Source organism: Sciurus vulgaris (assembly GCF_902686455.1).
Source record: "Sciurus vulgaris genome assembly, chromosome: 6".
In the NCBI taxonomy this organism is placed as follows: Eukaryota; Metazoa; Chordata; class Mammalia; order Rodentia; family Sciuridae; genus Sciurus; species Sciurus vulgaris.
The window spans coordinates 159,024,319-159,037,419 of NC_136466.1; positions in this window are offsets into that span (position 1 = coordinate 159,024,319).

Below are 13,101 nucleotides of genomic sequence, written 5' to 3' on the forward strand. Positions count from 1 at the left end.
AATGGGAAAGTGTGTTTTCCTGTCAAGGATGAGTAATTGGGAGAAAAATATTCAGAAGGCACATATCCTGGTGGAAATTGGTGAGCTGACTTGGGAAAACATGGTTATCTCTGTGAAGTCCCTCAACTACACCCCAAAAGGAGCTACTTACTCTGCATGGGATCTGCCTCTGTGAGGAGTCCTTCTATGAGCACCTTCCCTAACTTCATTTTCCTACTGCAAGGAAAGAATAAGTCCTTTTTGCTTAGATTTAGGAAAAAATTTTGCTTAGATGCAGGAAAAAATTCCAAAGAACTCTCTTTTGAGTTAAAAAAAATTCTATAATGTTCTGTGAAGGCCACACCAGTTTTAGAAATAGACTTTCTCCAGGGTGACTGAAAAACACTACTCAGTTGAATTTGCACATAACGTGACATATCGTGTGCATACATTATGGAAAACAACAGGAAGTTTTCTCAAAAGGCTAAACGAGAACTCTCATGTGACCCAGCAATCCTTCTTCTGGGTATTTGTCCAAATGAAATGAAATCAAAATGCCAAAGAGATATATTCACTCCCATGTTATTGTGGCATTATTCATGATATCCAAGGTATGGACACAACCAAAATAACCACTGATGGATAATGGATGAAGAAAACGTGAGGCACATGTACACACACTTTGACATGTTATTCATCCTTTAAGAAGAAGGAAATTCTGCCTTTTGTGGCCACATGTATGAAACTGGAGGACATCATGCAAAGTGAAATAAGCCAGATGCAGTGAGACAGCTGGTTCATGTCCTCATTCACACATGGAATCTAAAATAGTCACGCTCACAGACCATAGAGAGGAGAATGGTAGTCAGCTGGGGATGGATGGAAGGGGAAATGGATAGATAGTTTCAAGGAGTACAAAGTTTTAGTTGTGCAAGGTGAACACATTCTGGAGATCTCCTGTAGCGCTATGCAAATATAGTTAACAATACCCTACTGCATACTTGAAATTTGCTAAGAAGATATAGATAGAGTACTGTCAATACATCAAAGAAAGAAAGAGAGGAAGGAAGGAGAGAAGAGGAAAGAAAAGGGTAACTATGTGAAGTGATAAACACATTAACTTGATTGTGTGGTGGCTATTTTATAATCCATACATAGATGAAAGCATTAAGTTGTGCATCTTAAGTACATACTTCAATAAAAAATTTTTTACATACTAAGGATTGAACCCAGGGCCTCACTCACACTGGGAAAGCTCTCTACCACTGAGCTACACCTTCAGCCTTACAATCTTAACTTGCTAATTTTAACGGAATGAAGATGGGCAGAGAGGGGTGATACGAGCATCTGGCTAATTTGCTGTTCACTAGCTTGAGCACAGGTTTCAAAATGGTGCCTGAGATCACCAAAGCATTCAACTCTCACACCAGTTGTAGAGTACAAGAATCGTAAGTGGGACACTGTACAGGCAGGCCTATGGGTTCTAGTTCAGAAATGGAAAGGGATTAGCTGTGAAGAGAAAAATAGATAAGCAAAGAAGACTACAAAAGAACTGTCAGGGAAATTACTATAACAATCAAAGAAGAAACAATCAGTGAGGAAATTAATAAAATATATGCCACCTTTTATTTTTACCAATTGTCTTCTTAATATCAATAGGGTGAGTATGCACTTTGATTATTTGGCCAAGAAGTTATATTTTCTCAGGGTCCTCAAATAATCATGAGGCCACATGCAGATTAAATTATTTTTATTTCAGGAAAAGACATTAAAAAGGTCTCTTTTGTTTGTATTTTTAAATTTTTGATTGAAACATATTTGTACATATTTATGAGGTCCAACATAATGTTTTGATTCATGTATACATTGGATTGGAATTAACCAAGGGTAATTAGTGTATGTATCACCTTAAGCTTCAATATTTATGATAAGTACATTCAAATTCCTCTTTTCTAACTATTCTGAGATGTAAAATGCATTCTTTCATTAGATTAACCCTGCTGTGCCATAGAACACTAGAACTTATTCTTCCTATCAAACAACGATAATGTACCTTTTAATCAACCTCTCTCTATCTGCCTCAGCTCTACTTTTCCTGGACTCTACCATATTTTACTCCCAACATTACTGAGATCTACTTTTTAAAATTAGATCACTTACGGGAAGAGATTGTGGTTTTGTCTTTTAATGTCTCGCTTATTTCACTTCACGTTTCATCCTCTGGGTCCATCCAGGTTGTTATAAATGACGGTGTTCATGACTTTGATGGCTGAATAGAAAGAACTCCATTGTTCACATGTAGCACATTTTCTTTATCCATTATTCTGCTGATGTACACTTAGGTTGACTCAGTTTCCTGGCTGTTGTAAAAAGGGCTGTGATAAAAATGGGAGCACAGGTCTCTTCAACGTGATGATCTCATTTCCTTTGAGCCATGGCATCGCTGGGTCACATGACAGTTCTATTTTTGTTTTCTTGGGAAACACAATATTTTCCTCTATAATGGATGTTCTAACTTACTTCTCCAAATAGGCAGAGCAACCTTGAACAAAAACAGCAAAGCTGGAGACATCACTTTACCAGACCTCAAAACATACTGCAAAGCTATAATAATCCCAGCAGCATGGCAGTGGCATTTAAAAAGCACACACACCAAAGAAACAGAATAGAGTCCAGAAATAGTCCCACGCATTTCCAGTCAACTGACTTTGATGAAGGAGACAAGGACATGCAATGGGGAAAAGATTGTCTCTTCTATAAATAGCGCTGGGAAAACTGGATGTCCACATGTGGAAATTGAAGTTAGATCTATGGATTTCACCAGTTACAAATACCAGCTCAAAATGGATTAAAGACATAGGCAGCAGACCTTAAACTATGAAACTACCAGGAAAAAAACTGTAGGGGAAATCCTTCAGGACGCAGGCCTGGGCAATGAGTTTTTGGCTATGACTCCAAATGCACAGGTAGCTGTATACTAAATCAAAATTGTCATATTAGAGTACATCAAACTAGAAGCTTCTATAAACCCAATGAAATAGTCAACAGAGCAAAGAGACAACCTAAAAATGGTGGAAAATATTTGCTAATTATACATCTGACCAGGGGTTAATATCTAAATATATCAGCAACATAAACAATTTAATAGCAATAAAATAAATAACTCAATAAAAAGTGAGCTAAAGATCTGAATAACCACTTTGGAATGTTGTACAAATGGCCAACAGATATATGAAAAAAAGTTCAATATCATTACTCATTAGAGAAACACAAATCACAACCATGAAGATACTACCTCACCTCAGTGAGATTGCCTGGTATTAAAACAGCAAAAAATAGCAAGTGCTGAAGAAGATATGGAACAATAGGATCACTTCACTTTGTGGCTAGAAATGAAAGGATCTCTCAATGAGCAGTAAGATGCCCCTATCACTTCCCCAGGTCCTCTACAATTCACATTCTTATCGACTTCAAGCAGCCTTCTAAGCAGAGAATGTTAACAATTGGGTCCAGGGTAGGTCAAAGCAGACAAAACATTGAAGAATTTCGAAGTCCATATTTTATTTTAGCCCAGTGTTATAAGGGAACATAAGGGAAGATACTAAGTATGACAACAAGAACAATTTGAGATTCTCACTGACAGTTTGTTCTAAAGGTTCAGAGTCTTTTTTCTCTTTTTCACTTGAGATAGTTACTCTTTAGTGGTTCCTTAAGCCTTGTCAAAGAAGTCAACATAAAAAATATGAGACAACACAAGAATGGATTTTATGTTCTTATCAGTCAATCTCTGGGGATTGAAATAAATGACTCTTAGATCCAAGCCACCCAGCAGAGAAGAGCCGACAGAAAAGGCCAAATGGCAGAAGGGAAGCTAATCTTGATTTTCCCCTTCTCAAGAGTAATTGGCTTTGGGTTTCCTGGCTCAAAGGACTTAGGGACAGTAACTCAAAAGTACTATGAAGAATAAAACTGGATTCTAGCCAGTTCTTTAACACCACTTTGTTTGATGGACTCTCTCTTCAGCTGATACGTAAAATGCTTCACCAATGTTCCCAAAGGTCTCCATGATTCATCATAGCTCAAGGAGTATATCCCAACATGATGCTCCAGTGGCCATGTAAATTAAAGTTCCTTTGGAATTCTTCATAAATTAAAACAGGCTAAGATTGCCTCTCCTGTAAGTCTGTGACTCAGTACAATTGAATCTCCATGAGCAACTTACACAAGTCTTATGACATTTGAAAGAAATTCATATAAACTTAAGAAGAAGATCACTGATTCATTGGGTTCTCAATTTGCTTTTTAAAACATGTCTAAGGTGACCTTGGAATCAAAAAATTATTTAATTTCCAACATTTTAAGTCATGGAAAAAATTGAATTTTTAAGTTTGAGTGATGTTGAACAAAATTTATTTTCTTAACTGATACATAAAAATCATACATGATTATTGGGTACCATGTAATATCTTAATACATATATATATAGTATAATTTTCAAATCAGGGTAAACATATCCATCTCCTCAAACATTTATCATTTCTCTGTGGTATAAACATTCAAAATCTTCTGGCTTTTTTAAATACTCTGTACTTCTTATTATCTATAGCCACCCTATTGTGTAATAAAATGCCAGAACATCTTTTCCTATCTAACATAACTTAGTAACTATTGATAATTTTAAAGTTCCAAATAAATATGATATTAACATAATTCTCTATACAAATACAAACATAACACATAAATGTGATGGTAACTTTTGCTTTGTCTAGAGACATGTTAAAATCGAAGAAGTAAAGTCTATTAGTTTTTAAATCATTGAATAACTATAGGGAAGATAATAAAACCACTCTAATTCTCCTGCACTGAGATTGTCCCTAAGGGCTTCCTTCAGGCATTTTGTAAGCTATTATTGTGACAATATTGTATGGTGAGGAGCTGCAAAGCCTGGTGGATCACAACAAAGGTTAATTCATGGATATACAGGTGGATGATTCGACTGGAATTTGACTTACAGGACTTGCTCTGATACTGTTCTAGAAGTAGGTAGCTTTGGATCTATGCCACAATCTCATTCTGGGCTCAGTGCACACCCGAAGACATTTCCTTGCTTGGTGATAGCGGAAGCCAAGAAGGCAGCCTCAGCCATCAAAGCACTTTTAAAGTGTCTATTCAAGACTTAAAAACAGGAATCATATAATCATCTAAATAGATGCAGAAAAAGCATTTGACAAAATACAGCATTCCTTCAGGTTCAAAACACTAGAAAACTAGGGATAGTAAGAACATACCTCAACATTGTAAAAGCCACATATGCTAAACCCAAGGCCAACCTAATTCTATATGGAGAAAAATTGAAAGCATTCCCTCTAAAAAATGGAAGAAGACAAGGATGCCCTTTCACAACTTTTATTAAACATCATCCTTGAAACTCTAACCAGAACAATTAGACAGAAGAAAGAAATTAAAGGTACATGAATAGGTAAGGAAGAACTCAAACTATCACTATTTGCTAATGATATGATTCTATAGTTAGAAGATCCAAAACATTCCACAAAAAAGCTTCTAGAGTTCCCTCTGCTTTCTGATCATCATGTGAGCCACTTCCCTCTGCCACACTCTTCACCATAATGCTCTGCCTGACCTCAAGCCCTGAGCAATGGAGCAGTCTTCTATAGACTAAGACCTCTGAAACTGATTGTACATACACTGGAAATTAGAATAAACACTCTTCTTATCAACTGGAGAAATTATAGGACTAAGAAGTACCTGGCTACTGCACAATCTAAAAACTTCTGAGTCAGATCACCAAAACATTCATATTAAAGAAAGCAGGTGCAGAAAATCCAGAGGAAACTGGATCAGGAAGGATTTTTCCATAATGAAGTAGCAAGCTATTCGAAGAGATCAAAGGAACGGGACTGTAGAAATTAAAAGTTCCTGCCATTCAAAAAGGAAAGTGTTGTATAGTGTCCACTCTCCAGGAATTGGTTACTCTAAAACTGCAACATGACAAAGTACCATGTTTGTCATAATTAGTCATGTTTTTGGGTAGTGATGATAAGAGCACATGATAAGGACGAACTGAAGGAAAAGTCAAGGCAGAGCTTGAAGGTGTCTGTCATTGAATCATGTGTTTGGTGTCTCTTTCTCCCTGGTTTTCCCAGGTGGAAGTGGCCACTTCCTTATTTGGAATCTCTGTACCAACTTTTATAATAAGTGCTTAACAGGGCCTGTGCATCTCTTCATACTCTTTAGCTGAGTGAATTTCTTTTGGTTTGTAAAAGGGAGGTAGTCCTCCTCCAGTCTAGGAGCCTACAAAATGCCCAGCATAATGAGCAAGGACCCTCTCAGGAGAGGGTGAAAATCAGTGAAGAAAGCTGGAGAATTATGCTAGAACAAACTCTGGTTTATCACCTGCTGGATAAAAATTCCTGCTCAACCTATGGCCAGAGACCTTGAATATAATATCATCCACCTTCTCCAGTTGTCAGCACATTTCTTAATTTCCTTATACCTAGATGTTAGTCAATAATATTGGTTGACTTGAATAAATTATATTAGATAGAAGATATACTTATGGGACAGGGACAAAAAATAATTGGCAAAAAGCAAATAAAACAAAAAATAGAAAACCAAAAAAAAAAAAAAAAAGCTTCTAGAACTAATAAATGAACTCAGAGAAGTAGCAAGATATAAAATCAATACCCATAAATCGCACTCATGTCTATAGGTCAGTAATGAATCCACTAAAAGAGAAATAAAGAACACTACCCCATTCACAATTGCCTCAAAAATATAAAATACTTGGGAATCACTCTAAAATAAATGAGGTGAAAGACCTCTACAATGAAAACTACAGAACACTAAAAATAGAAATTGAAGAGCTTAGAAGATGGAAAGACCTCCCATGCTCCTGGATAAGCAGAATTAATATTGTCAAAATAGCCATACTACCAAAAGTGTTATACAAATTTAATGCAATCCCTATTAAAATCCCAATGACATTTTTCATAGAACTGGAAAGCTCAATCATGAAATTCATTTGGAAAAAAAGAGACCCAGAATAGCCAAAGCAATCCTTAGTGAAAAAAGTGAAGCAGGAGGCATCACATACCAGACTCAAACTATACTACAGAGCTATAGTAATAAAAACAGCATGGTATCGGCACCAAATTGACATGTAGACCAGTGGTACAGAATAGAAGACACAGAGACAAACCCACATAAACATAGGTATCTCATACTAAACAAAGGTGCCAAAAACATTCACTGGCGAAAAGATAGCCTCTTCAACAAATGGTGCTTGGAAAAATGGAAAGTCACATGTAACAAAATGAAATTAAACCTTTATTTCTCACCCTGCACAAAACTCAACTCACAGTGAATCAAAGACTCGACTCAGGCACTAAAACAGAGACCCTGAAACTACCAGAAGAAAAGTAGGCCCAAATCTTTACCATGTCTGCCTAGGATCTGACTTCCTTAACAAGACCCCTAGTTAAATCAAGAATCAATAAATGGGATGGATTCAAACTAAAAAGCTTCTTTTCAACAAAAGAAACATAATGTGAAGAGAGAGCCTATAGACTGGAAGAAAATCTTTACCACATGCACCTCAATAAAGCAATTAATCTCTAGGACATATAAAGAACTCAAAAAACTTAACACCAAAAAACACATAACCCAATCAATAAATGGGCTAAGGAACTGAACAGACACGTCACAGAAGAAGATCTACAATCAATCAACAAACACATGAAAAAATGTTCAACATCTCTAGCAATAAGAGAATTTTAAATCAAAACTACTCTAAGATTTTATCTCACCCTAATCAGGATGGGAATTATCAAGAATACAAGCAATGATAAATGTTGGCGAGGATGTGGGGGAAAAGGTACACTCATACATTGCTGGTGGGAATGCAAAATGGGAAAACAACTATTATGGAAAGCAGTGTGGAGATTCCTCAGAAAACTTGGAATGGAACCACCATTTCACCCAGTTATCCCACTCCTCAGTTTATACCCAAAGGCCTTAAAATCAACACACTGCAGTGATGAAGCCACATCAATGCTTATAGCAGCTCAACTCACCATAGCTAAACTAAGGAACCAAACTAGGTGCCCTTTCACAGATGAATGGACAAAGAAGTTGTTTTATATATATATATATATATATATATATATATATAACATATATATATTCATCATCCATATATATATATATATGATGGAATATTACTCAGCTTTAAAGAAGAATGGAATTCTGGCATTTGCTTGTAAATGGATGGAGTTAGAGAATATCATGCTAAGTGAATAAGCCAAACCCAAGAAACCAAAGGCTGAATATTTTCTCTGATATGTGGATGCTAATTCCCAATATAGGGGGAGGATAGGAAAAATAGTTACTTTATAGTAAGTAGAGAGGAGTGAAAGGAGAAGAAGGGGTAAGGCAATAAGAATGATAGTAGAGTGAAACAGACATCATTACCTCATGTACAGAACTACATGACTGATGTGATCCTGCAATACGTATAATCAGAAAAATGAGTGATTGCACTGTAGGTATGCTCTATCAACAGGTATAAATGCATTCTACTGTTATGTACAAGTAATTAGAACAATTAAAAATTTTTTAAAAAAATAAAGTGTCTATTCACCTTACATCTAGACTGGTTCACTAAGCCAAGCTACTTGCAAGAGCAGAGTCAATGGGGCAAGGATATGTTCTTCTCCTGGAGGAGGAACCATAGCAAGAGAAGAGAGGGAAGGAAAAATTGTGAACAAATAATGGAATTGTCTGTACTTACATATGTATACATGGGTGTGTATGCATGTAGACTCCGTATATATGTCTGTATAGCTATATTTACATATGTAAATGTGTCCATAGGTGTGTATTTATATACATATATATATATATATATTTATGTCCTGTACATACATACTGATTAGTGAGTGGCATCTGCTTTGTAGGGTGGTGTGAAGATTCAGATAGATAAATACGTGTAAAGTTTATACAAATTAACTTATATGCAGTCAATGATAAATGTTCAGTGATGTGATGGAATAATTGTTTGCAAACCCCAACAATGATGGGTCTTTGGGAAGTAATTGAGTTTCCATGAAGTTAAAAGGGTGGGACCCCAAGATGGGCATTAGTTTAGTGACCTCAGAAGGAGGGAGGCAGAGTTTTCTTCCCTGCTGTGTCCCCACATGAGCACACAGTGAGATATTGGTATGCTCAGCAGTACAGCATTTGCCTCGCACCACACACACAAAAATAATAATTAAAGATGAAATACAAAATAAATAAAGAAAAATTATAAGAGAGCCCTCACCAGGAACCTAATGTGGAAGCACTTTGATCTTGGCCTTCCCAGTCTCCAGAAACGTGAGAAATAAATGTCCTGTTAGTCTATGGCACTTTGTTATAGCAGCCCAAGCTAAAACCATGCTACTGTATATTAAGAAAATAGAGTTCTATCCCATTCATTTACTTGAAGAGTATTATAAGTATTTCCTAAATTGGTCCGATTTTACTCTTTCAATGTTGTGTATTACTATATAGACATGTCAATCAAATCAAACATCTTTCAGAGTTTGCATATTGATGTGGTTACCTTTTTCTTCTAATTATTATAAATAATAATATGATGAACTTTTTCACGTCAGATTATTCATTTTCAGAAGGGTGTTTCCAGCTTCAGGGCTATCACTATTTCAAAGCTCTTGTCACAGCGATCTCCTCTTCATGGAGTTGCCCAGAGCCTTTGCACCTTGTGTCCTGGGAGCTGTCTGAGCTGCTGACCCCCAGGTGTGTTCTCACATGGTCAGGTCTGATAAGATTCATATCCTGTTCATTTTTGTTAGTATGCATTTTATAACTTACAGTTTTTTCCTAACAATTGAATATCAACATTTACTTAGTTGGCTCTGCTTCACGTTGTTTACTGTGTCATCAAGTGTTGCAGTTCTAATGCTAAAATCTAATGACAACAAAACAAGAATGCTGAAACAGATTTTGTTACTTATTCCTCACAATTATTCAAAATCGTGCAACATTTAATGTACAAATTTCTTATTATCTTGGCATTTTTGTTGCTATGATCTGGATGTGGTTTAAGCATGTCCCCCAAAAGTTTCATGTCATGGTCTGGATGTGAAATGACTCACGTGTGAGGCAAGGCAAGAAGGTTTAGAGGTGAATTGACTGGATTACGAAAACCTTAGCCTGATCAGTGAATGAATCCCCTGATAGGGACTAATTGGATGGTAACCGCAGGCTGGTAGGTGTGGCTGGAGGAGGTGGGTCACTGGGTGCGTGTCTTTGAGGTATATATTTTGTGAGCTGAGCCCAGTCTCTGCTTCCTGATCGTGCTGTACTGAGCTGCTTTCCTCTACCACACTCTTCCGCCATGATGTTCTGCCTCATCTCAAGCCCCAAGGAATGGAGTAGGCTATCTATGGACTGAGACTTCTGGCTTGGGGTCCAGTGTGGCAGTGGAAGCTGATGGAAGTTTTGAGAGGTGTGGGCTCATGGGGAATCCTTAGGTTATAGGATTGCTGCCCGAAGAAAGTATGATCAATTCCCTTGAGAGAGTCCCTGAGAGCAAAATGTTACAAAAGCTTGAACCAGATTGCTGAGTCTCTTCCTGTCTTCCTATGTCAATATATGGTCTCTACTGCCCATACTCACTTCCACCATAGGCTATGGAGCCTCACCAGGATTGGCACCATGTTGTTGGACTTTCAGCCTCCACAATCTTAAGATAAATAGACCTTTTTTCTATGTATAGTTAGCCTGTGTGAGGTATTTCATGATAGCAACATAAAATGGAATAATACACCGGATGTCTCTTTTTTTTTGTGACGTACAAGTAATATGGCATCTTCATTATTGTTTTATTCAGCTATTTTGCTGCTGTGACTAAAAGATTGAACCAGAAAAATTGTAGAGGAGAAAAAGTTTATTTGAGGGTTCATGACTTCAGAAGTCTAAGTCTATAGAAGGCCGGTTCCATTCCTCAGGGTTTGAGGTGAGGCTGAACATCACGGTGGAAGAGTGTGCAGAGGGAAAAAGTTCACATTGTGATCAGGAAGCAGAGAGAGAGAGAGAGAGATAGAGATAGAGAGAAACAGAGAGAGAGAGAGAGAGAGAGAGAGAGAGAGAGAGAGAGGGAGAGGCCACTTGTCAGATACAAATATACACCCCATAGCCACCTGTGGGAAGCCATCCTTATTTAGCAGAATCAACTAGGTTGAGACATGGGATGCAGAGGCCTGGCTTCTAGGAACTGCTGGGAAGCATGTGGCGCTGTGTGGGAGTGGTTCCCTGTCTTCTTCTGGAATTTTCCCTCCAAGAGAATGGCTCCCTTGACTTCACTCTATCCTGTCCATCACAGAAGAAGCTCCTCCCAGTCCTGGCCCCCTTTACCTGTGTATTATAAATATAAGAGAGTTGGGGTAGTTGTAAGAGGCCAGAGCTGGTATGACCAGACCTGTCATGCCCTCTCTCATTAAAAAAGAGTATTGGCTCTTTTATTGAGTATTGGTGTTTATTGAGTAGATAAGATTTTGGGGTAATTGAGTGATATACAGTCAACTTCATCCTTAAAAAAGGAAAGTTAACCCTTTCCTCCTCCACACGGAACGTGGCAGAGAGGCCCCCCACAGCCATCCCCCAATTCCAATCTCCTCCATCTACAGTCTACCACTTCAGTTACCACTCAGTTAATCCCATCAGGGATTGATTCACTGATTGGGTTAAGACTCTTACAACCCAATCACTTCTCCTCTGAACCTTCTTGCATTGCCTCACACAGGAGCTTTTGGGGAACACCTCACATCCACACCATAACAATTATAGTTCTGATATGTTCTACCTTTCTCCTGTTGCCTAAGATGTCTTCTGTTAGTTAAAATGGCACATGGAATCCACTGCATTTCCTTAGGAAGCTCACTGTCCTCATCTCTGTGTGTCACCTCCTAGTTGGACCAGTTGTCTTACAGCTGTCTTCCACCCCAAGGTTTCTAATTATTTTTCAATTATGTGCTTCATTCAGTCTGGAATGCTGGCTCTGCAGGATGGGATCAGTCACCCCACAACCAATTTTCCCTGGGCTAGATGATTATTTCCTGGGTGGCATTTCGTCTTCGTTTTGGCTTATACCATCTTACTGTACTACGTGCTGATGCAAACTTCTTAGGAAGGTTTATGAAATATAAACTTTCTCAATCCACGAGTGCCTGAGAATGCTTTACCCAACCCTCTGCTAAGATTTCTAACTTACATATATTTAAAATTTATTCACTCTTTCTTCTTGGTGCTGGCACTTCACACATGCTAACGTGTGCTGCACCACCGAGAATAAAACCAGACATTTGATTTTGTTTTTATATATGAATATTATTACTTTTTTGTTAGGAAAATTTTAAGATGGTATCTTTATCCTTGTTGTACAAAATGCTGACTTTTTTTGGCGGGGCAGGTTGGATACTGGGGATTGAACTCAGGGGCACTCGACCACTGAGCCACATCCCCAGCCCTATTTTGTATTTTATTTAGAGACAGGGCCTCACTGAGTTGCTTAGCACCTCACTTTTGCTGTGGCTGGCTGTGAAATCACCATCCTTCTGCCTCAGCCTCCTGAGCTGCTGGGATTACAGGCATGCACCTGGCTAAAATGGTGACATTTTTATTAATTATTCTAGTACTTGAGAGATGTTTTCCAAAGCAAGATACTCACATCCCTTCAACTTTTGGAATTAAATTTTTTTCCTTTGAAAATCACTCACCTTTATTTTCTTCTTCCTCACATACCTCCTTCCCCGCTCTGAAACTCTTATTTTTTATTAGTTAGATGTATTGTGAGTTAGATAGCATTATTCTGAGATAATATCTGACCATACTAGATGGAATTTTCTGTTTCCCAGTAAACAGGACACTGGTCCAAATGGTTCATTCAATAAAATACAACTCAAAGTAAATACTATTCAACAAAAACCTGTTCAAATACTCTTGAATTTTCATGTCATAAGAAATCTAGAGGGAAGAAATCAAGGTGTGCTCTGGAAATTCCATAATGCTTTAAAACCCAAGGTCAGTCCCTCCTCTGGGGAT